General features: G+C 47.4%; 1 long non-coding RNA gene across 1 annotated transcript in view; it reads left to right on the top strand.

The window, feature by feature from the left end:
• The first annotated feature begins 394 nt into the window (after window positions 1-394).
• LOC135973606 (uncharacterized) overlaps window positions 395-24,935 on the top strand; it is a 47,462-nt gene continuing 22,921 nt past the window's right edge. Inside the window, exons 1-2 of the long non-coding RNA XR_010590515.1 lie at window positions 395-488; window positions 1,375-1,548. This is a non-coding gene — a long non-coding RNA (uncharacterized LOC135973606). The remainder of the gene's footprint in view (window positions 489-1,374; window positions 1,549-24,935) is intronic.

Below are 24,935 nucleotides of genomic sequence, written 5' to 3'. Positions count from 1 at the left end.
ACAGACTGACCTATTGTAAGGGGCAAGATGAGATAAATGCATCATCCTCTCTGGTGGCACATCACTCAGTGGCTTTTACCCAGGTTCTGGATGGAGCAGGAGCTGCAGGCTATGACCTGCGAGATGGAGCCATTCTCCTCATAGCTGGCAAAAGCCGGTTGTGATGTTTTTTGAACCATATTGATGGAGATTGTTACTGCTTTTTGTCACAGGCAGGGATGGCTCTCTGAAAAAAAATTCTCCCCGTTCATTTTTGCCATGGTCCTGCTTTCCACCCAGAACAGAGGGATTCTGGGAGTGGTAGTTCCTAGGACTGATGGGAGTTGTAGGCTTGGCAGGAATGCATGCTGGGAAAATGGGCAGCAATATAAAGAGCTCCATTTTTCCTAGTACAAGAGAGAACAGGGAAGAGGTGAAGTGTATTGTGGTGTCTCTCTGTGGAGGTGATAAGAGCTGGAAGGAGTCCTCAGAGGTAGATGGAGAGAAAAGTAAGACATTCTGAATTTTAGCAACAAGAGGGTGTTGGATTATCTGGGGTGTTAGGCTAGAGAGTCAGCCACAGACTTCTCCTGGGAGAGGGAAGTTAAGTGGCTAACAGAGGGAATGCAGAGGCCTTAGGCAAAGAAAGAACAGAGGGTTGGGGGCATGAACTGAGTGCTAGCTTCCTGGTTGGGGGCTGGTGGCTGGGACCTCTTCTGAGAGAGGTTGGGCGGGGAAACCCCTTTCATCTCTCCTACATCAAAATGGAAGATGGTCCAGACCCTGGAGGGAAAGGAATGTAGAATGGCTTGCTGGAGCCATTGTTTGACTGGGGTTTTACACTGGAAGTAGAAGAGAGTTGGGATTGACCAGAGGCTAAATTACTGAACCAAATAAAGGGAAACTGAGGTGGTGGCTGCAGTCCCTGGTGGAGAAGCAAGCCCCACTGATTCAGCTGTCACCAGCCTTTGTGAGCAGGTAACTCTCTTTGCTATGAGTCTGACATGGGAACATATTGAGATCAGAAAGCTTATTGACAGTTACTAATGATATTATCATTTTAACTTAAATACTGGGGAGGGATAGCTCAGTGGTTTGAGCATTGGCCTGCTAAACCCAGGCTTATGAGTTCAATCCTTGAGGGGGCCATTTAAGGAACTGGGGTAAAAATCTGTCTGGGAATTGGTCCTGCTTGGAGCAGGGGGTTGGACTAGATACCTCCTGAGGTCCCTTCCAACTCTGGTATTCTATGATTCTGGTATGTGCCGGAGCCCAGCGTGGGGGAAAATCAGAGCAAAGGCAAAGGAAGGTGGGGAACAAGAGAGTGAAAGGAGGTAAGACAGAGATAAAGGCTCAGCTCTTCCCCCTGATTTCTCTTCTCTTTCATTCTGTCAGCTCTGCCTCACCAAGACCAACACCACTGGGGAACGCTTCTGCAAATCAAGCAAAGAATGTGAGCTGGGGGGGGAAATAAGTTTCCATACCCCGTCCTTACAAAGCCCATCCACGTGTAAATAGGAGGACAACTGATCATGAGGGTAAAACACTTCATGTTCTGCATAATCAAAGGTATACTCACATAGGTGCTGGGACTGGCGTTTGGGGGGGCTGCTGCACCCCCTGGCGTGAAGTGGTTTCTATCATGTGTAGGGTTTACAGTTTGGTTCAATGGCTCTCAGCGCCCCCCCTATACAAATTGTTCAAGCGTCCCTGGATACTCATTATATAAACAGTAATTAAACTACATATGTAACCAGAACAACAGGCGTACAAAAGCTAACTTACATGCACCCAAGCTGAGCTGACCTTGCTTTTCCAAGTTCAATCTTTGCATATCCTCCCTCTTGTTCTGGGCTGTTGTGTTTTTATTTGACAACCATAATGCTCCACTGGTATTTTTTTCTTTTTGCTTTTAATATGCTTCAGTGTACACCGTGGAACATAACAAATGCTTAATGTTAAGCACGAGTAGCCTCCTTGACTTCAGCAGGAATGCTGGCACTTGAAATCGCTTAGGTGAATCAGGGTCTTAATCAGCCTTTGTGTGCGGTAGGAGACCACCCAGAGGACTCATGTACAAAAAGCTGGCCTAGTCCCCCGAGCTCATGAGCCGCCTCGATAACCTCAATGGACATTGACGGTGCTCAACACTTTTCCGTACTGGACTGGACATTTGTAAGATTTTTTTTTTTGCTCTGTTTGCTGGGTCCTTTGTTTCTGCTGTGTGTGGTATGTGCTGGTTTGGTTGTTTCTCTTTGCAGTTTCATGGAGATAAAGGGCACATCCGAAAGTGTGGTGCAGAAGTGATGGTATCGTATAACTAATCTGCAGATTGTCAATCACATAGAGTAGTCTCAGGTCTCTGCTAACCACCATACTTGTAAGTTTTACTGACCTATTTGTGTTCCGTCTCATAGAGCACAATTGCTACAGGGAAACCTGCCTGGCTAATATAAAATGGTATTTTATTAAAACCACTGCATGGCTGTTTTTTAAAATCTGGCTTCATAGAACATAAAGCAGTTTTACTGCAGTTGTCCACTAGAAAAATACGGGTTTTGGGCAGGAGGTGGAGACAGTAGATAAAAGCCTCCTCTGGGAGACAAGCTATTGAGAAAAGCAAGTTTACTTGTGACCCATATTGGCTCTCAGCGCCAGTTGATGGGTTTTGCGTGTCCTGAGCTCACTCTAACAAGTGAGTAGTTGCGAGCATCTCAGGGCTTGTCTATACTCAAAATACTACAGCTGCACCACTGTAATGCGTCAGTAGCGACACTACTGACGGACGGGTCCTCCCATTGGGGTGGGTAACCCACCTCCCCGAGAGGTGGCAGCTAGGCTGATGGAAGAATTGTTCCATTGACCTAGCCCTGTCTACATGGGGTCTTAGGTCAGCTTAATGGTGCTGCTCAGGGGTGCGGATTTGTCACACCCCTGACCGACGTAGCTAAACCGATTTCGTTCTGTAGTGTAGAGCAGGCCTTAGAAACGGGAAGAGCATTGTGGGACTCCTGCTGATGTTAGTCAGAAAAGCCCAACTGCCTTCTCATCCCAAAGCTGCTCTGGTACCAGCTCACTCTGGGGTGCATGTCACCGCTCCTCATGGAAGCGTGCAGGGGGTGCTTGTGTGCCCGCACGGACATGTGAGGAGTCTAGCTGACTTGCACAAGGGCTGGGAATAACTGCAATACCTCCATTCGGGGAGCACAGGAGCTGTTCACGCTGTGTACCCCACAGATGTAAATCACCCCCATGGACAGAGACCAGCTGGCATCAATCCACATAGCTACACCGACTTCCATGGAACAATAATGCTACTTTGTACCTGCAGAGGATCTCGCGCTGGGCTGGGTAGCCTCCTTGCGGAAGAAGTGAATAAACAGCCCTACATATCACCCTTGTATTCCAAAGCTTTCTAGAAGCTTGATCCCTTAGAGTCTCAACTTACGTCTGCAACACTCACGGTATTTGGTGGCAAACACACGCTAGTCTCTTACAAAAGATCGGATTCTGCTTTCTCCTGCACCAGCCTCATTCTACTGACCTTTGATTCCCTCAGCTGTGAGAGAAGAACTAGGCTCCTCCTCTCTATTTCTCGCTTTCTATATTGCTAACTCACTGGCAGGATGACGCAATCTCTGGAAAGTTAACTTAGTCCAAACATTACCTCAGTGTCTATAATAACTTTAACAGACTGCAGGATGATTTTAACCCAGGGTGATGCTAAAGGCAGGTTTGCATAATGATTGATATAAAAGCTAAAACACCTCCTACATTGCAACCCGAATAGGAAAATTTATTCATGCTAGATTTTATATTAAAGTACTTGTAACAATGGAGAAATTCAGTGGTTTTTCAAAGGGTAATTTGCAGGTCCTACAACCATTGCCTACTGCAGAAAAAGCTCCCTCCAGACATTTCAGCAGAGCTAAAAAGCATATTTCTAAAGCTCTTGTATTGAGACCAGGGCATATTTTAGTGAGAGCTTGAAATTAGGGTCTTGTCAACTTTCTTCCCTTCCTTTGCCTCACCACGATACTTGTTTCTTAAGGTTTAAATCATTCAGGAATACTGGATTCTATTTTTTCCTATCTGCCAAAAAGCCTTTAAATGTAGATTTAACTTCATGAACACTAGTTTCCTAGCTTTTTATTAAGGCCGTGGCTGTGATGAGGGAAAACTCGAACCTGTCAGCTCTAAATGCAGGAAAACTCCTGATGCTGCGCTCTGGTTGCATAATAAAAAAGAATAAGAAATTTCACATCAACATATCCGTGAAAAGCCCCTGAAAGGGAGAGCAGGCCGCACAGTATATTGTTTATATACTGCTTCAGTAAAACTGTGAGAGCTGTCAGCTGGGGAGGCAGAAAATGGGGAGACAGGGCAGCCTACTCGATCTGCTCGTTCAGGATCCAGCCATTTGGCTCTGTTTACACCTCTCCTAATATTGTGTAGGAAATAACAATCCCTCTTCTTGCTTAGATTTACCCCCACTCCTGACTAATCTTGTTTCTCCTGTGAGTCACTAGTGACACCATGGTCCAGTAGCTCCCAAACTCTAATCCAGTGGGGGCGGGAGGGGGAATAACCACTTGGCAGAGCTGCGGCTGGTGTGAGATGGCTGGATGAGGAGAGGGTGGCGATTCCTCACAAGTTTTGTAGCCACCGGTGTAGGTGCTGGAGGGGGGGCTGCCGCACCCCCTGGCTTGAAGTGGTTTCCCTCATATGCAGGGTTTACAGGTTTTTTGTTCAATGGCTCTCAGCACCCGCACGGTACACATGGCTCCAGTGCCCCTGGCCACCAGATTCTGGTGCTGATCTTTGCTGGCTTGGACCCCTGGCTGCTGTAACATACGGGCAGCCCCCCCAGCCCACGGGGCCATCCCAGCAGCCATAGGGGGTGCCCTAGACATGCCCTCTTCCCCAGAACATGGGGTGGGGAGGGATGGAAGAGCTGCTACTGCTGCTCTCTACCACCTAAAGATTTCCACATTCAGGAAAGTCCTCCGGGGCAGCGTAAGCTGTTTAACTGCGGCCATGTGCCCCCTCGCAGAGCAAAGGCGCGATCTGTCCTAGGGTTTGTGCCGCTGCCCATGACCTCAGCATCTGAGCGCTTTCCGCATAACAGAGCAAGAGGGACGCTCCAGCGGGTTTCACGGCGTTTCTAGCACTTTCCCTTTTTGGAATCCGAATTCTGCTTGAGGGAGGGGCTGGGTTTTTGGCAAAGCGGGAGGGGCCTGGGATTAGAAGCGGGTGTTTCTTTTTTGAGAAAGCATTTCCACTATAAGTGACTTGCAATAGAATGTGTTTTGGGGTTTGTTTGTTTGGTTTCTCCCCCTCCCCCAATGTTTCCTAAAGGCCGTCAGGCTCTGGGCTGGCCCGATTTCCTTTGGAAGAATGTTCCACAGCAGGGTCTCCTGGACAGGGAATGGTTTGCGTCAGTGCTCAAAGGTTTCACCCAGGGCATTGTGATCTGCATTGTCCCAGAGAAGCGGCGCTATTGCAGTGGGTCAGAGGCCAAAATTTCAGCATTGCTGTAGCTGGGGCGTGACCCCCCAATTGCTTTGACCATTAGAACCAAGACCTTAATCTGGTCCTTGCCCAAGAGGAAGGGACAAAGTTTCCTAGCGAGCTGGAGGGGGAAAGAAAGCAGAAACCGATGCTACCTGCTCGCTGAGCGATGTGTCGAACAGGACCCCGATGCTTCACACAACTCTGAACGCCAGCTGCAATGCGTGCCTTTGATGGAAGGCAGAGACAATGTCTTGGCCAGCTCTTGGAAGTGTTTCTCCTTTCTAGCATCACTCTTTGGTCTTGCCTGGAGCTGGGTCAAGAATCTGGCCTGTAACAGCAGAAACCTGCCCAAATGTATTGCCCACTTAGCCTTCCTGAGGGTCATTAAGAAGAACTTTCGTTAAGCAGCTGGACAAATCCAAGCTCAGGCCTTGGATTGAGGCAGTCCCTGGCAGAACTGCACCTTGGTCCCTCTCAGAAGCAGCTATTTCCATCACCAGAAGCCCAGCATTTTACTAAAGTAAATCTCTAGTTGTTATGGTTACGAAGAGCACCTCACACATGAGAACAGAGAATTGCCAACGCAGAGATGGCTAGGTGAGTCGGCAGAGCGCTTGGAGCAGGAGCTCCGAGATGTGTGAATTGCCTTATTCACCTCAGTGAGGGGTTAACTCCAATGACTAGCGATGACAATATTGTTAACGATTTCATTCCTCATGTGACAGAGGAAGGGTCATCACCTGCGCCAGTCACTGTGTGCCAGGGCTCATCTCGGTGCCACAAGTAGGTGGCATTTGGGAGATTTCCCAGTCAAGAAACAGCCAAGGCCAAGGAGCCTGGCAGTCCCTGGGCGTATTGAAACCGCACCGAAGGGCAGTCGTGCAGCAGTACTGCTGTATTTTGAGTAACTGCACAATCTGTGGTGAACAGTGTGGTTTTGGTAGCTCTTGTGGGTGGAGCATGGATGATACCAACTTCCCCGCCCAAAATTGACCCCTAGGAAAACGTTAAATGAAGTCGAAGCTTCATGGATTTTTATTCTCTCCTCATTCATACCAACACAGCTCCACCCTCACTCCTGTGTTGCCTGCTGTACATGGGGAGTGGGCCCAACGGAGTTCTGGAACACACATGGTGATTTCCAGCAACATCCTGGACAAACCTTATTGAATCAAGTGACTTAAGAGTTCATTGTATAACATGCGAGTGTTTATTTTATTGTAGGAGGGTATGTAACCTCGCTAGCGGGAGACACGACCAGTGTGAATACTGGGAAGTGAGGCTATTTGAAATAGGGGGATACAGGTGCAGTTGCCGTGAACAGTGACAAGTTCCTCCACTGTAAAACTTGTGCAGTGAGATCAAAATCTGGCCCCATCTGTGAAATGTTCAGATGAAAGGTGAGTTCATTTTGTCCTCTAAAGCTCCATTTTCTTGGGTCTGGAACTTGGTTTGAAAAGTCCTTCTAGACTAGGACTCTGCCCACAAGTTATCAGCCAAGAGACACTTATTCCGGCCAATGTTTTCAGGTAGCAAGCACTTGGTTTCTCAACACTGCACTTTGCTGAGTGCCTCGCTCGACAATGGCATCTGCAGCTGTTCCAGGATATATGCTGTTGTCTCAAAGGCTCATATTTGCCAACTTTACACCTGTTGGATGAAACGCTGCAGCTCTTGTCACATGTTACCAAATACTTAATTGGTTCCATTTCATAGGCAGGTACAGGCTGATCCTTAGTGCGCTGATCTACTCTTCCTTTAACTCTTTTAACTACATAAAATTACATTTGTGGAAGCACCAGACTCACTACAACTCTTGTAGTGAGTTCAACAGCTTTGAATGTGCATAATCAGTGCAACATGGTTGACACCCCAGAAACCTTCAAAGTGCGTTTTCTAACTTCCTAGACCCCATCATCTTCCTGACACGTGATTGGATAAAGCAGAGCCTGGCCAGTTTAATATAAAGCAAAGTCAAGGTACACTGTATGGGCTCACAGGTGAGCAAGATCCCTACCTAAATGTAAACATGTCTTCGTGTGCACAGAGTTAAACATGTATGCCACATGGTTCCTGCATTCTGACCCTTTCCCCTTGATATTATTCCTGTTAGTCTCTTTGGCTAACAATAGAATGAATTATCTTTCCACTGCTCTAATCTCTTCACTGCAAGTTTTAGTTCTTTTTGCCATTATAGACTACCACGGCTGCTACTCTGAAATCTGTATATCCTGATTTCTTTCCCTATCTCCATTCCAGGCTGGGACTGCTAGAAAGGTGAAGATGGAGGGAAAAGTATGATGGATCACTTGATGATTCCCTGTTCTGTTCATTCCTTCTGGGGCACCTGGCATTGGCCATTGTCGGAAGACAGGATACTGGGCTAGATGGACCATTGGTCTGACCCAGTATGGCCGTTCTTATGTTATGTCCCAATACCCAAATTCTGCATTAAAATTTCTATACCAGGAATGAGTGGGTGTTTAACATTGAAAAATGTATAATGGCAGTAGGCTCTTAAGCACAAGGGAAGCAACCGTCTACCCAAAGACTTGGAGAAAGGCTGCTCACTTCTGTGTGACTCCCATTTGTCTACTGCGCCCTCCGTCCAGATGGGGACCCAGGAACTGCCCGACTGGATCAGTTTTTAGCCGTCCAGTATCCCGTGTCTGGCGGTGGCCGCCACCAGATCCTTGAGAGGAAGGTGCAAGGACCCTGCAGTAGGTGGAGGTGGGAAGAGTAGCATGGAACAAATATGGGGATACAATCGACAAGAGAAATAAAACAAAATAGAATTTGCATCTTCCCTCTTTCCCCACCACAAGTAAACCTTGGAGCATCAAAGCCAGATTCTTTAAACAGTTAAGCAAATGTTTGTTTATATGGTTGGAATGTTTCTTCCCAGTGTGGGGAAAGCTGAGTCAAATCATTCGTTCCTGCAATATTAGATACTCCTTAACCCCAGGAGCGGTCCGAAGAGAAGAAATAGAGCAGGGAGGGGGGCAATCCCCCAGCAGTAGGTCACTTAACTTGGTAAAGAAGAGAGGTGAGCTTTGCACAACTTTCAAATGGCTGACTGAAGGTCCAATTTATTTCTTGTCAGTCTCGCATGCTTCGGTAGTGAGGTGATATCTGCTCTGTGATCACTAATCAATGTCTTGTTAACAGCTGGCATTCCTTGTATGCCATTCGTGCAGTATGTGCTGGAGTATGTACTTCGCTGGCCTCCCAGCTTATCTTCCTTACGCTGTCTCTTGGCGCATTGTTTCACGTGCACTAGCTCTGTTCATTGAGCATCCCATTCGAGCAGAGTTTGTACTAGGCTAAGCAGCAGGGACAGCTCTCTTCTAAAACCCCTCCTTGGGGCTTCCCACCACTCCTGGCAGGCAATGTGGTGGGAATCGCCTTTTTCAATGGTCTCTCCCTTTAAATGCTTCCAGCCTGGTTGGCAGACACTGTGGCACCTTCATGGCATCTCCATTGCTGGAATGGTGCTGCAGAGAATCCCAAACTCACTCCCACGGGCTTCTGCTGGTTCAGGGCATTTCCTCAGGTACGAGGGCCAGCAGAATAGCCTCTCCATCCCTGCCATGGGGATGTGCCAGAGTGGGAGGGGCACAGGGGGGAGGGTTCTTGCCACTCTTGGATGGCAGAGTACCACGTAGGAGGCCAATCAAAGGCACTGTCAAACAGCCTCTCGGGTTGCTCTCAGTTGCATTAGGGGCCAGGCATGCTCTTGGCTGGACCCCAAATTCCAGCGTGCAGCCACCTTTGACCCTGTCCACCCCGTGGACGCCGTCTCCTGTGCCGTGCAGCCTGAGATGTGCCGCGCAGAGCTGGGGCACTGCCAGCTCCTAGAGACTTGAGTCACCCTCGGAGAGCTCTGGTCCCTGCAGACTCGCACAGACGCTGTCTGGAACCCACCGGCCCTCCTTGCAGGGCCGCGCCGCGAGTGAGGCCCAGCAAAGGAGCGCAGCGTGAGGCTCCACACACTTGGAGTGATGCCGGGTTCATCCCAGACCCATCAGCAGAATGGCAATCTCCGGAAGGGGGTAGGGCCTGGCCCCCTGAAGTGCTGGCATTCCTGGGGGCACCTCCCCCTCACATTCCTCCTATTGCCTCCAGCCGAATCTCTTGCAAAGTGACTTGAGTTCCTCTTGTCTCGAATGGGAACCAAAGGTTCTCGCACCCAGCAGGAAGGAATAAGCCGTGACACAAAGGAAAAACAATGGACAAATCCCGTATTGTGGAGACACCCCACCATGGCCAGCACACCTGGCAGCAGGCATCTCCTCCGCTTCCCCGGCTACTGCCGCTTGCATATCCTCCAGGCTGTGCACCGAGGTGCTCAGACACCTGGATGTGTGTGCTGCTGTGTTAAAGTGGGTGGGGGAGCTGACCGAACACGGAGTGATTCTGTCATGCGTGCCATTGATGCTAAGGAGAATAAAATCCTGCTCGTCTGTACGAAAAACAAACTAATGAATAATTGCCGTTGCTGCAGCAAAGCTCTCTGGGTGTTAGGAGACTTTTAAACTCTCCCCACCTCATTAGCAGTCTAGCCTGAAGAGAGAAATCCATTATGCATGTAGACTGACAAAGCGAGCAATGAAGTATCAAGTTTATTAGCCTCAGCCAGAGAATAGCGAGCTCAGCTTGTCAGGCTCGCCTCGGCTGGCCCAAAAAGCCCTGGCAAGGGCAGTGTGCTGGAAGGGCTCCCCACAGTTCCCCGTCCCTTGTTAGAACACCCCCACCGGCCTGCAGGGCTGGGTTCCTGGCACAGAGCTCATGCCCTTCCTGTGACTACTATTAAGCTGCTAGAGACAGCTCGTCCCCAGGGCTCCTGGGTAGCTAGGAGCCAACACTTGCTTGCCTACTGGAAGGCACATGGTTGCCCCAGGTGTTTTGGAGAGATTATACCCCCACATAGGTCTCTTCCCAGCTCCCCATCATGTGCTAGGAACTCAACACTCAGTATATTCAGCATCTTCAGGGACATGGTGCCCTTGTGGCTAGTGGGTGCAGCAGGATCGCTCGTCTGCCAAGCGGGCTAGGGGTTATGGGGAACACACATGTCTCTCCTCTCTGCAGCCTGTGCACCCCGGGACAGTGTCTCTTCTAGGCTTAGGGGGCACTTTGTTACAGTAGTGAAAGCACGTCACTGCCCTGCAGGTAGGTAAAGTACAGATCTGCCTAGGGCTTGTCTGTGGCTCTCCCCTGCATGGGGACATGAGCAGGGAGGGTGCAAGGACCTTCCACTTCCTTTCCTCCCCCATGTCAGGGCTGGCCACAGCCATGAGGGGAGTGGGTGCTGGCTCCCTGGAAGGGATGTAGCACCAGCGTGCTCCCCTGGGCATGTCAGCAGGGCCGGGAGGCCTTGTGCTTGCAGACTGCTCCCAGGGCGGGGGTGGATAAAAGCCAATAGCCAGGAGAATGCAACTCTCAGCAACCCGAGGGATCGATGTTCTAAACGGCTTCTTGGAAAACTGGTAACTGCCTGTGTGCCATATGTCAGAGGAGGAGAAGTTAATCGAGACAGCCAGAATGAACAGCGGTCACCCCTAAGTGCTGGGCAGGTTTGCCCCGTTGGATTAACGAGCACTGCTTCACCAGCACAGCACTGCCTGGGCGCTCCTCCAAAGCATGCAGGCAAAGGAAGATGTACCAGAGACTCCTGCAGGAATGCTGGGCCGCAGCCCAGCTCCAGGAGTGGCTCACAGAGCCTCTCGTGTGCAGCCGGCGTTTCATAGGGGTCACGGAGACCATCGTAAACTGCAATGGGGCTGTTTCAGCAGACAAAACTCAGCCTTCTTCAAAACCAAGAACAGGGAAAGTGAACCAGGGGAGAGGTGACTGGAGACAAGACTTGCTTGCCACAGATCAAAGTTTATGGAAAGTATTTTCAGGACTTCATTTATGTAACTTCTGGGGTTGCATTTGCTCTTGTCCCTGTTCCTTACAACTGATAGTTTTGGGGGGTGGGTAGGTGGGGGTCTGGTTATCCAGGCTGATGGTGTTAGCAAGTGCCCATTGATCTGGTGTTTGGAAATAGTGTTCCTTAGTCCTGGTCTACATTAGTATCAAACATTAGACTCTTAAACTATGTAGGTCCCTCTCCTGCTCTCAGATTTGTTTCATGCACCTCCACAAAAGCACCTATAGCTAGGGTTACCATATTCAAACATTTAAAAAAGAGGACACTCCATGGGGCCCTGCCCTCACCCCCCCGGCCTTGCTCCAACTCCGCCTCTTCCCCACCCCCATTCCAACCCCTTCCCCAAAGTCCCTGCCCCAACTCTGCCCCCTCCTCTGAGCACCCCACATTCTCCCTCCTCCCTCCCGCTTTGATCTTGGTTGGGGGTTGCTAAGTGCTTCCCTGCTCCCCACTCGCCCTGCAGCCTTGCACCCCCCGTCCCTGCAGCCTCTGCGCCCCCCGCCTGCCCTGCCCCTGCGCCCCCCTACCCCTGCAGCCTCTATGCCCCTGCCTGCCCTGCTCCTCCTCACCCTGCAGCCTCTGCATTTCCCCCCCCCCCCCCCCCGCCTGCCCCGCTCCCCCAGCAGCCTCTGCCTGGCGGGGGCTTCGGATGCTCAGCGGCGACCAGGGCAGCGCGGGTCCCTGCAGCCCCGGCACACGCCACACTCCTGCCCCGCGCCGCAGCCTTCTTCCTGCCACGCAGGGTGACGGGGCCGCAGGAAGGGTCCCCCAGTGGCTGGGGAGTCCCGGCCCGTGAGGGAAACCCGAGCTGCTGGCTGGGCCCGGCCTCCCCGTGGTCCTGCGGGCTTGGCTGGGGCGCGCGGTCCGCCCGGCCTCCGGGGGCAGCAGCCCCTCCGCCACCTTCTGTGGCCGGGCGGACCCTGACTTATGCTGCCTCCCTATTTCCCCGGACATGTCCGGTTTTTTGGCAGTTCCCCCCCGGACGGGGATTTGAGCACCAAAAAGCTGGACATGTCCGGGGAAATCCGGACGTATGGTAACCCTACAATAGCACATGTCTTGGTGCAAAGTCCTGCCATTAGAGATGGGCCTCAACTGGACCCCCACAGCCACAAACCTGGGGATGATCAGATCTGGACCTCAGACTGCGTCTGTACAGTGCCTAGCAGAACGGGGTCCTGGTCCCCCGCAGGAGCTCCCCGTGCTGCAGTAATACAAGTAATAAATGAAAGTTCTGTCTCTTGAGTCATCTCTGCAACTGAAGGTCTCTGAACACCCCCACCTGATACAAAGGCACTTAAGTCCTCATCCACTGCTATTTCAGAGACGTTAGTGGAATCAGGCTCCTACAGAGGCTATGAGCAAAACTGAGTACAAAATCCAAACACCCAGAAAAGAATGGTGGATCCAGGCCCATCTGGACATAAAACATCAGTCAATTTAGTGTAGAAGACATTTGTATCCCTTTTTTTTTTTTTTTTTTTTAATGTTGCTTCCCTCCCCCACCCCCCCAAAAAAGACCAGCTCATCTCCTAGATCTGAGAGTTTGGCCGTGGAACACTTAAAATAGCTGTGCAGAAATGTTTGTGAAGTTTCTCTTCCATCTGCTGGTAAAAAAATCTTTGTGCCGCACAGTGGCATGGCCATAATATTGGGCGCAGAAGAGAGCCTTGTGACATTGTGGGGTTTTTTGTCTTCTCCTTTGATTCGGAAAGCTTGCTACCAATGGTGTGGTTAAACAGATATTATGCAGCATAGTGATAACCAGTTTGAAGTCATTATACAAACAGTTTAATTTGATGTTGCTCTATAAATAAACTTAGATTATTTGCGTGCATATTTTGTTGAGAGAGAGAAAAGCTATAATTCCTAGCAACAACATAATTTTTGTTACTGTCATCATAACATCATTATGTCTGCCATTCAATGCTTAACTTCTCATTCATTTAAAAAATATAAAAACTTTATCACATACCCAGTAAAAACAAAATGAAAACAGGTTAGCGATCTATCTACCAGCTACTTTCTAGAGGAGCAGCTGAAAGACAATCAACTATAAAACATAGGGGATGTATATCTTACTATAAGACTGCAATTGACTTCCATGGGCTTTGGAGCAGATCCCTTTATCTTTGTAGATAATGGTAAGGCTTGTTACATTTGATTTGCATGTTTGTTTCTCTAGCTGGCTTTCTCTGGAAGTATCACTTGCTGAAAACATAGTTTCGTAGTTCAGTTAAGATGAAGTTTCCCTTTTAAAACAGATTTTTGTTCTAAGGCAATACTCAAACCTAAGAACCCATTACTGTAACTTGCAAAGCTCAAGGAGTCTCTTGGCTCCAGTTAAGATGTAGGGAGTGGGCTAAGAACTGCTGTCAGAGCGGGCAAGCAAAGAGAGAAAATGCTTCGCTGTGGAGGTCAGTCGAGGTTTTGTAGAGTAATGGAAATAACTCAATGGAGTTTTTACCGGTGGCAGATGGGAATGTTTTTGTTTGGTTAAAAATCATGTAACCTTTTTTTTATAAACTAGTGTCCATACTCCGGACAGCTCAAAACATAATGGTCGTGGTGCCTATAACTCAGCTCCGTGGCCTGTTTGACTGCTTGGTTCTCTGTTTCATGGCTAGCCCACAGAAGTAAAGGTTTAGTCGGGTGTTCAGAACGGGAGCTGCAGTGAGTGTGCATCCTTGTGACTGGTGGGGGGAGATGGATGAACAACCTCCATGCCCGTCACAGGAAGTTCTGACCCTTTCTCTTGGTCCAGACCGGATGTTTCTTGCTCAGGTGTGGGCTGTCTAATATATATATATATATATATATATATATATATATATATATATATATATATATATATATATATATATATATGCACAGCTGGTCTCTGGATCTGGCCCTTCAGGCCTAGTCTGAATCTACAAGCATGCTGTGGCTGTCAGCTAGTAGCAATATACTCTTGTTGAGCTCCTCCATTTACGTCTCCTGTTCACTGGATGAACACCACCACAGCCACCACTTTAGCAATTGACCCATGTCCTATCCGCAGAAGGCATTTCTGCTAAGTGAGTGGAGGGAAAGCTACACTGAAGCTCTTCTCATCTGGAAGTCACCTCATGCACAGAAATTGGATCGCTGATGTCACCGTGTTTTGAAAAGAAAGGAACACTCCGCTTTCTCTGACTGTGTTTGCTTACTTTGAGCTCCTTTTGAATGAAACATTTAAGGCTCACAGCGGGGGCTGCAGTTTGGAACTGGGCACGCTGCTTGTAGTGCTGGTATCTATTCCAGGAGAGCTGCGATACTTTCATTATTTATTACTCCATAAAACCGCGCTTGAACTTAGCAAGAGATTGCATCTAGCTGCAAAAATAAATATCCCATTTTGCAAAGAAGGCAAAGACACATCTGCCAATTTTGTGCTGCCACTTTCTGGAGTGATGGCCTCAACAAAGCAAGCTGTTGTATCTCTCTAGAGGAAACACTTCCACAGTGGGCAAGCCTTGATTAATCAAGTTCTCTTTCTTAAAAGATGCCTATGGTTGAAATAATAAGCAGAGGAATATTCGTTATCTTGTAATTTAGCAACTGTTCTTCGTGCTGCATCTGATAACGCCAACCATTTTGCATGCAGCACTCTTTTGACTTTAGTTTTCCCTTTTGTTTTAGCCACAACTATTAAAGGACAAATCAGTCTTTTCACTTGGCCAAAACATCCATTGACTGACTTGTGTTGCAACAACTGATAACTGTCTCCATTTACACTTTCTTAAATCGGCATGATCACAAGTCCCAATGCAGAATAAATCCATAGAGAGCACAAGGAATTGAACAGGGATCTCAAAAAATCCACTCCATCAATGGGAGTTTTACCTGAGTAAAGGCTGCAAGACAGGGCCTGAAATAACTAGTAAATGAACTAGGAATTTGCTCAGTGTTTACAAACACTGTGAAATTACTAAGAATTAATCCAAATGCAAACGTGTGTTCTAGCCAATTCAGCACTGGTGCTGGAAAAAAACATTACTTCTCATTACAAGGCATGTGTGACTTCCACAGGGGAAGAGATACCATGCCCAATTTACTGGTACGTAGAGGTCTAGACTTGCAGAAACGATCACTATAAGGCAGCAGGTAGCGTTCTGACAAGGGCCTGACACATCCCATTAGAGTCCATCGGGTAGAATGTGTATGACATTGATTAAACTAGAACTTCCAAAGAATAACACGCCAGAATGTTGTCAACCATTTTCCCCCCTGAATCAAAAGGGCAGCCTCCCAAACTGAAACAATTACATTGTCCCTGTGCTTCTATGAACACATCTGGATACAGAATCTTTAAACAAGTGCCCCTTGATGGACTTGTAAAGAGCTCCTTAGGATTAAGGATGGCACATGAGAGGAGAAACAGGAAGCATTTATTGTACGTCAGGGCTAAATTGGTTCCAAGTCTGGAATAAAGTAATGAGCACAATATGAAAACACAATCTTAGTCCGGTGCTTATGATCTCCTAACCTCAGGGACATGAAGAATTGTGGGAAACTGTCAGCCATCCACATCAACCCAGGAATCAATCAGTGACCCATAATGCCCGAGAGGTGTCCAGATTGACTCTGCATTTGAGAAAATGGACAATTGATGAGTGAGTTGTAAATCACATTTTCTTGGTTGATTGGATACCCGGCGAAATGCTTCTTAAGTGAACACCACAGGGACTGACAAACCATGGCTGGTTGCTTAATAGAGGTGGACTTCAAGGACTGGTGGAGCAAAATTATACTTAATGTCCTCAGAGATACTTTGAGAAGGAATCCCAATATGCGTGGCCTCTTGTACAGATTTCATTGAACTAGCGAGATCAGGCACTTTTTGCAGCAGGAACACAGAGGGGGAAACGATCCTAAATCCTTAACAGGTGCAGAACACAGTCCAGCCAGCTGTTGCACCTTTCTTGACCTTCACTGCAGCAGCTCTTCATCTGTCAGGTGTTCTGTCTGTTGCTCGTTGGAACCTACTTTGTTGGTACTTCTCTTCCATCCCTTCTGAGCTGCTTCTCGTAGGTCGTTTTTCCATTGGATTGTGATGTTAGAATTTGCTCTCCTTTTGGCTCACGCAACAATTCCCCCTCTGGCCATCTGCCATTCACTGTCCTACCCACAGCAGTAAGTGCGCCTTAGGGTTATTTTGATACATGGCAGTTCTTGTAAGTGCAATGATAAGGCAAATAGAAACAGACCTTTTAAGGGGAAGGGGGTCGTTCTCTTGTTCCACCCTGTTAGCTAGTGCGGAACCCTGCAAGGAGATACCATCTGCCTCTTGGTGACCTGCTGGCTATTGTCTCATTAACCCCGTGCGTGATGTCAGGGCCGTGGACTGGCTTTTCAGGCAGTCTTGGAGGGTGCTGTCTCTGCAAGGAAACCCATGGGGGTGAAGCGTAGGCAGAGGTGTTAATACCAACCTCGGAAGGGGGTGTGCACACTATAAAGAGTAACTAAGATCAAAGGGGACTTGCAAGGTTTCTTTGGGTCCTGTTACTTAGCTGAGGGAAATCAATAAGGACTTCTTCAGAATTTTAATGACAACAAGATGGGAAAAGGTCCAGCAGTGGTGCTGTGACCTTACTGAAAACTTCTGGTACTCCAGAGTGCTGATATTTGGTAAAACTTTGTATTTGGTTTCTACATCCTTTTTATCACCCAGGGACATAGCATTATTCTCTTCATGGCTACTAGAAATGTCAGGATTGCTCCAATTTTTGTTCTAATTCCATTTATGGTCTTTGGAGTATTTTGTCAGCCATTTCATACATGTATGTATTTAAACACGGATCAGTCTTCTGTGAGGCAACTCGGATGGAATCCTTTAAGCATGAATTTCTCCTCCTAGAAGCTTGCTGACCTGTCAGTCAGTGACAGGTTCCCGTTGTGCACCAGCTCAAAGTACCTTTCTTGCTTCCTGCTTCGAATGCCTTCGTCAGTTTCCATGATGCTCTTTACTCCAGTCAGATTCAGATACCTTTTGACATCTGGGTGTGATTACTTATAATATTTAAATGCATCTTTCAGTCCTTTAAAATGTATCCCTTTGCAAAGACTGTAATATAAGCCAAGTTTTCTCTCTTGCGCTTTAAGGAAACTCTGTCTTAGGATCACAAACTCAGCTGACAGCGTGGGACTTTCTCTTCAGAGAGTCACATCTGTTTGGAGCTGCCATCGCTGGACTTTTTTCTTGTCAAGCCAAAGTAAGGTCCCTAAACTCTAGTCAGGGTCAGCTCAGACTCTGTTCATTGAGATTTGTTGGCTGTTGAAGCCTGAGCCCCAATAGAAACAATGGGCCAAATCTACTCCAGGTGTAACCAGAAATCACCAGAATTAAGCTGTGCACCAGGGTGGAATTACCCAATGTCCCGTTAAAACTGATCAGCAAAATCATAACCAGCAAGCTAATGAAAGTGGAAGAGGAGACTCAGTGGTCATGTCTAACAGCAGCAAAATTTCCCATTTTAATGAAAGGAATCAAATTTCTCTGTGTGTGAATGAATGAATGAACATGAAACCTTTCATTAAGTTTCCAATTGGTGTATTTAGTTCTTGGGGTTTTTTTCTTTTCCGTATGTACCACGCAAATGGTGTACATTGTGTCCGGGAAGAGGAAGAAAGCCTTTTGAAACATTAGCACTCGACAAGGGACATTGTTATCCTAGTCTCTGAAGTCCGTGGAAACACTTTTGAGTTAGTTTTTTAAAGACTCCTTTCCTTCTGAAATAATTCTTCTGGGATCCATTCTGATGCAGCAAGAAGCCAGTCCAATTCCGAGCATCTTTTTCCCCTGCTCTTATAAAAACACAGAACCATTCCAGGCTGAATTCTGCCTGCTCTGACTCCCCTCAGCTTCATGACTTGACTGGAGCCACAGGGGGTGCAAAGCAGTGTCACTCCCTCCAAGGGACTGCAGTGTTCTTTCTTTTCAGAGGGGTTTCCTTCATCCAAGAGTAACATTTTGCTCAGCAAACTAATTATTTTGGCTAAACTGGCTAGACTGTGATGGGGATAGCTATCCAGCTGGTGCTTCAGGGAAGGTTCCTGGTAAAGGGACATTAGTTTTTATAGATGCTAAGCTTTTACTTCATAATTTTAGCTACATTAGGATAGTCCTGGATGTGAAGAGCTAATTGAAACTATCTGTCTTGTTTTGCTTAGGCGGACATTGGCTCTGATTTTTGTTCTTTTCCAAGAGCTGAACATGATTAAAAGGTTTCTCTTGTCTTCTATTTTGCTTAGTATTTACACTCGGTGTCTCATTGTTTATCTGATTGCTCCAGATATTGACTTGTCTTCTTGGAAGTGGTTTCTCCTTGATTAGCTTCAGCTACCGTGTGGGGGGCAGGTTCACTTCACTGTCTCCTATCACAACAGAATTACTACGCTTGGTAAATGCATCCTCTCTCAGAATGACTACAAAGGTTCCTATCAAGTTTTTCCTGCAGTGGTTACTTAGCAACAGTATCACCCTCTCATGTCGCCAAGGTGATCTAGCTAACTTGCTGCTGCTGGAAGGCGATCACTTTAGCAGCATCGAGAAGGTTAAAAGAAGATAACAAACATGCAAATTACCCACGTCAGCAGCATTAGTCCATTGCACAAATTCTGCACCCAAATCTGAGTGAGGATTTACAACCCTCATCACCTACCTCCCATGTGGGAACGGCTGGTGCCAGGAGACATGAGAAACCCACAACTATGGAAAGGCGAGTAGAGGGGTAAAGAGAGCAAAGCCAGGGAAAACTGAATTGTGCTGGTCTCCTGGACTCCCTTTGGGTTTGTCTTGACCAGGATAAAAGGTGTTCTAATGAATACCTTCTAACTATCTTCTGTGGACAAAGTGATGTATGCTTTAAGATATGGTAAACGAGTCACGCTCAGACCTAGGCGTGAGCCTAAACGTCATCTTGACCAGCTTAATATGTGTCAAAGTCCACACTGCTTCCCAAGCTGCACTACTGAGAGCCAGTGCATCTCATGGTTAGAGCAAAGGATTAGGTGTTAGGAGAACCTACTTCTCCTATTCCTGACTCTCCCACTGATCTGCCAGTGACTTTGAGCAAATCTCTCCCTGTCTGCTTCCCCAGGGATGAACTGTTGCTCACAAAGCACTCTGCACTTTAAATCTTCCTTCCCCACGAGGATCTTGGAGCAACAGCAAGGTTGGGGTTTTTACTATGTAAATACAGCTGGTGGCCTTAGTCCAGTGTTCAGTGTATTGCACAAACTTCCTCCATAGTAACTGACACCAATGGACATGCTTGCTGGCAATTTCAACACAGGGATTGAATGAACTTCTCACCTTTAGAGATGGCCTCCGGGTCAGCATGGCCTGTTCTATAGGGTAAATAAAGGACTTCATTCTCCAGGGTTGTACCCTGGGACCTTCCAGGAGCACCGTAGACTCTCTAGAAACTAACTCAAGACCTCTGTGATACGGTTCTTGATAATCTTGAATCGTTCTCCTTTTATTTCTGTCCCAGTGGGGACTATCATTGGTGAGAATCTCCCAGCATTCCCACGAATAAGAGATTTACCATTGCACCATTTATCTGGGCCACAGATCTCCCAGTCCAAGTTCCTCACTGTGGCATTCCTGATCAGGATTCCCTGATGCTGCTTTGTTTGTTCTCATGTCTGTCTCTGTTTCTCTTTGACTGGCTCATGGTCAATAAGGTGGCTGACTCATCCTCCTCTGTCTTGTAGTGGGGCATGGACCAGTGTTAAAAGGCTGCACATCTGTGTCCCTTTGTTCTCCTCCAGGATTTAATGCTCCCTGGTTTCTTAGCTCCAGGATGGAACTGAGAGAGAGAGACACCATGGAATAGCCAATATCTCAGTGGTTAGGTCTCTGTGATATACCCACACCTTGAACACTGCATGTTGTTCTTGTTGCCCCATCTCAAAATAGATCTCTTAGAAATGGAAAAAGTACAGAGAAGGGCAACAAAAATGATTAGGGGAATGGAACAGTTTCCATATGAAGAGAGATTAAAAAGACTGGGACTTTTCAGCTTGGAAAAGGGATGATTTGGGGGCGGGGAGGGGGAGAGAGATGACCGAGGTCTATAAAATCATGAATGGGGTGAAGAAAGTGAATAGGGAAGTGTGTTATCTACACCTTCATGTAACGCAAGAACCAGGAGCCACTCAATTAAATTAATAGGCAGCAGGTTTAAAACTAATATAAGGAAGTACTTCTGCACACAACGCACAGTCAGCCTGTGGAACTCATTGCCAGGGGATGTTGTGAAGGTCCAAAAGTACAAATGGATTCAAAACAAGAATTTGATAAGTTCCTGGAAGACCTGACCATCCATGGCTATTAGTCAAGATGGTCAGAGATGTAACCCCACGCTCTGGGTGTCCCTAAACCTTTGACTGCCAGAAGCTTGGAGTGGACAACAGGGGATGGATCACTCGGTAGTTGTCCTGTTCTGTCCATTCCCTCTGAAGCATCTGGCACCAGCCACTGCTAGAAGACAGGATACTGAGCTAGAGGGACCATTGGTCTGACTCAGTCTGGCGATTTGTATGTTCTGTCTAACTTGGAGCAGGTGCTTGAATCTGGGTCTTCCATATCCCAAACCTAATCCCTAACCACTGGGCTACTGGCTATGCTAGCCAGGTCATGATCTCATTTTTTCACAAGTCTTTGATGAAAGGTCTTGTTTTTTTGGTTTTCATGGAAATGAAAACAAATTCCCCAAATATCAGGTTACAAGGAACAGAATTTTTGTTTTCTGGCCAGTCCAGTCTTCCCTGTCCAATTGATGCACTGTCTGGTGTCCGTCTTTGTCGATTTTGGTTTAGTAGATACCATTTTTAGTTTTATTCATACGCTTTTTTTGGATTCTTTTATAATAAAGCTGATTCTGTGCCAGCCATGGAATGACGGATTATTTTCAATTCCATGTGGAATGGGACTGAACAAATGATCAATGGGCCCTGAGATGGCCCCTCTCTCCTGCTCTTAAGAATTGATAAAACAGAAATTATTCCTGAGCCATCCTTCTGTTGCTGATTGATCCACTTTCCAACGAGGCATACCATCAAAAATTCTCTTGGGAATGTTGCTATGGCTCTATTAAATGTACCCGCTAATGCTTCTACAGTAAGTGAGTGATATAGATGGCATTTCATATGGCTATGGATTTATTTTACAATGGCCATTAGTGCCTGACATGCAAGTTCTACTGGCCTTGTACTGAAATATCATTTTGTTCTCTAACTTTCCCTGCTAGATACAGGGCAATCTCTCTCCACGCAGTCAATAGGCCTAATGAAAATATGACCGCTCTATGTTAGCCAACTGAAAGGGCCTAATCTTGCACTGAGAGAGCCACTAATATGGCCCCATGAGCCCATGCAGTGCCTTATTAAAGGCAAAAAGAACAGGAGTACTTGTGGCACCTTAGAGACTAACAAATTTATTAGAGCATAAGCTTTCGTGGACTACAGCCCACTTCTGTAGGCTGAGGGGACATGATATGCATCCGAAGAAGTGGGCTGTAGTCCACGAAAGCTTATGCTCTAATAAATTTGTTAGTCTCTAAGGTGCCACAAGTACTCCTGTTCTTTTTACGGATACAGACTAACACGGCTTCTACTCTGAAACCTCTATTAAAGGCAGTGCGATTTCATGCAGACATGGGGCTCTGAATTAGTGAGTCACAATGTAGGATCTAAACCAGGTGCTAAGTGTCTGCAAACTCAGGCCTTAAGCTGGCAAACCTGGAGCTCCAGAACACTGCGGGAGGGAAAGAGCTTTACAATTGTTTAAAACCAGGGTTGCGTTAACAGGGTATGAAATGGGCTTACCCTGCTTTTTTCACACCCTTCTTGCCACTCTGCTCCTCGACCCTTTTTCTCTGAAAGGCTGCTCATCAAAATAATGTATCACAATCTGCCTGTTTCCCTCCTCGCTCTAGGGACTTGTGTATGCCATATAACATAAAAAGAATTCGAGTGGCGTGTCCATGTTTAATGTAAACCTTCCGGGCATGCTGCAGAGCTCCACACACGCACAGCCCCTGGCAATCGACGTTCAGGTGGAGGAGAAGTGATGGAGGGGGAGGGTCACTGAGTTTTCCAGTAGCCTGGTTTGCTGGCGATGAGTGAAATGGGGTTGCTGCACCCTCCCTCATGCTTGGGGTATGTATTTTGTACACAGCCCTCATGAGGCACTGCGCATCCTTTCCAAACAGAAGCTCTTTCGGATTTTCCTTTCCGTTTTTGTGAAAGGCTGAAACATTCCCTGGGAACGTTTCTTTCACACTTCTTGGAAAACCAACTTTCCCCTGCAACAGCTGTGCTAGAGAGGTGTTTTTTTTCCCCGCCAGCTCCAATGTAATAGGCAGTTGGGTTGGGGGCTGGGCAGCTGGTTAACTCTCTCACTGCTGGCTTGTTCTCGCTGTGTCTGGTGAATCCCTGCTGTGTCTCTGGGGCAGGGACAGAGTGAGGCCTCATCCCTGACTGCTGACTCCTGAAGTGAAGTGACTCCTCCATATTGATCCTGGAGAATTACAGATGAATCGTACTAATGGGATAGGTGGGGTAGGTCTGGTAGCTGCAAGTGGTCTGTGAATGATGGTACCTTAGAACCTGCATGGTCCCTCTGTACAGCATGTGTATTCGTACTAGAATACATGATATAGGATTAAACGAGAACCAGGAAAGTCTGGGACCTCCTATGGTTTGGTTTGCTGGATCTTTGCTCTCCATCAGCTGAGGATCTGGCCTTTAGTATTTAGGATGTTTGCTGTAAAGTTCAAACTGGTCTAGTCATATTTGATGGGTATCAGCAAAAACCCTGTAAATCTAGCAGAGCAGGGTTCAGAGTGGAAATACTGCAATGTGAAACATTAAGTTACATGCATATTGTGACAGACCCAGACCAGTGGGGTACAGGAGTCTGGTAGAGGGCAAATATACTGGATGAGTAGTTTTCTGTTCCCTGAGTGACCAGAGCAGGGGCTGCACTAGAGTAATCAGGAACCTGCTAGAACCAGTTAAGGCAGGCAGGCTAACTAGGACACCTGGAGCCAATTAAGAAGAAGCTGCTAGAATCAATTAAGGCAGGCTAATCAGGGCACCTGGGTTTTAAAAGGAGCTCACTTCAGTTTGTGGTGTGAGTGTGAGGAGCTGGGAGCAAGAGGTGCAAGGAGCTGAGAGTGAGAGGGTGTGCGGCTGGAGGACTGAGGAGCACAAGCGTTATCAGACACCAGGAGGAAGGTCCTGTGGTGAGAATAAGGAAGGTGTTTGGAGGAGGCCATGGGGAAGTAGCCCAGGGAGTTGTAGCTGTCATGCAGCTGTTACAGGAGGCACTATAGACAGCTGCAGTCTACAGGGCCCTGGGCTGGAACCCGGAGTAGAGGGCGGGCCCAGGTTCCCCCCAAACTTCCCAATTGACCTGGACTGTGGGTTCTTCCAGAGGGGAAGGTCTCTGGGCTATTCCCCAACCCACATGGTGAATCTCTGAGGCAATAAAATCCGCCAAAAAGCGCAGGACCCACCAAGATAGAGGAGGAACTTTGTCACAGTAACTATTGCAAAATAACTTCAATTCACTCAGCAGGTGGGGAAGGTGTAAGGAAGTTGGCAAAACCATGCAAAGCATCGGAACTGCCCTAGAAACCGTCCTTAGGTTTCTCTTCTGAGCCTGACGTTCATGTCCCTTTTATTTTTGAATATATTACGTAATGCTAGATGTGTGCCTATATTACATGTAGGCTATGCAAATTAAGATCCTTCACACACCACCTGTACCCTAATATAGCTTACGACATTTTGGATCATCAGATTAATACCATTTTGGCTAGTTCACTTCATGATCTTTTCACGTCTAATATAGAGATTCATTTCTCATTGGATTACTGGACAACTCTTCAATTATGTTAAAATAAGAACAGAAGAATGGCCGTACTGGGTCAGGCCGTACTTGGGGAGGAGGGATAGCTCAGTGGTTTGAGCATTTGGCCTGCTAAACCCAGGGTTGTGAGTTCAATCCTTGAGGGGGCCACTTGGGGATCTGGGGCAAAATCAGTACTTGGTTCTGCTAGTGAAGGCAGGGGGCTGTACTCGATGACCTTTCAAGGTCCCTTCCAGTTCTAGGAGATGGGATATCTCCATTCATTTCATTTCATTTCAGACCAAAGGTCCATCTAGCCCACTATCCTGTCTATTGACAGTAGCCAATGCCAGGTGCCTGAGAGGGAGTGAACCTAACAGGCAATGATCAAGTGATCTCTCTCCTGCCATCCATCTCCACCCTCTGACAAACAGAGGCTAGGGACACCATTCCCTACCCAATATGGGTAAAGGCTTCTCCAAAGGAACTGTTGCCAATACAGTCTGCACAAAGCTCTGCTCTGGACTATTGTCTTGATGATCAAATTCCAAACAGTACTTTGCATATCCACACTTACCCCTCACACGCACAGTTTCTTGCCTTGTTTAATTCTCAGATGAT

The sequence above is a fragment of the Chrysemys picta genome, chromosome 9 (genome assembly GCF_011386835.1).
Source record: "Chrysemys picta bellii isolate R12L10 chromosome 9, ASM1138683v2, whole genome shotgun sequence".
NCBI lineage: Eukaryota > Metazoa > Chordata > Testudines > Emydidae > Chrysemys > Chrysemys picta.
Note: the sequence above shows the minus strand (reverse complement) of the source record. Positions and strands in the feature narration are given on the sequence as shown.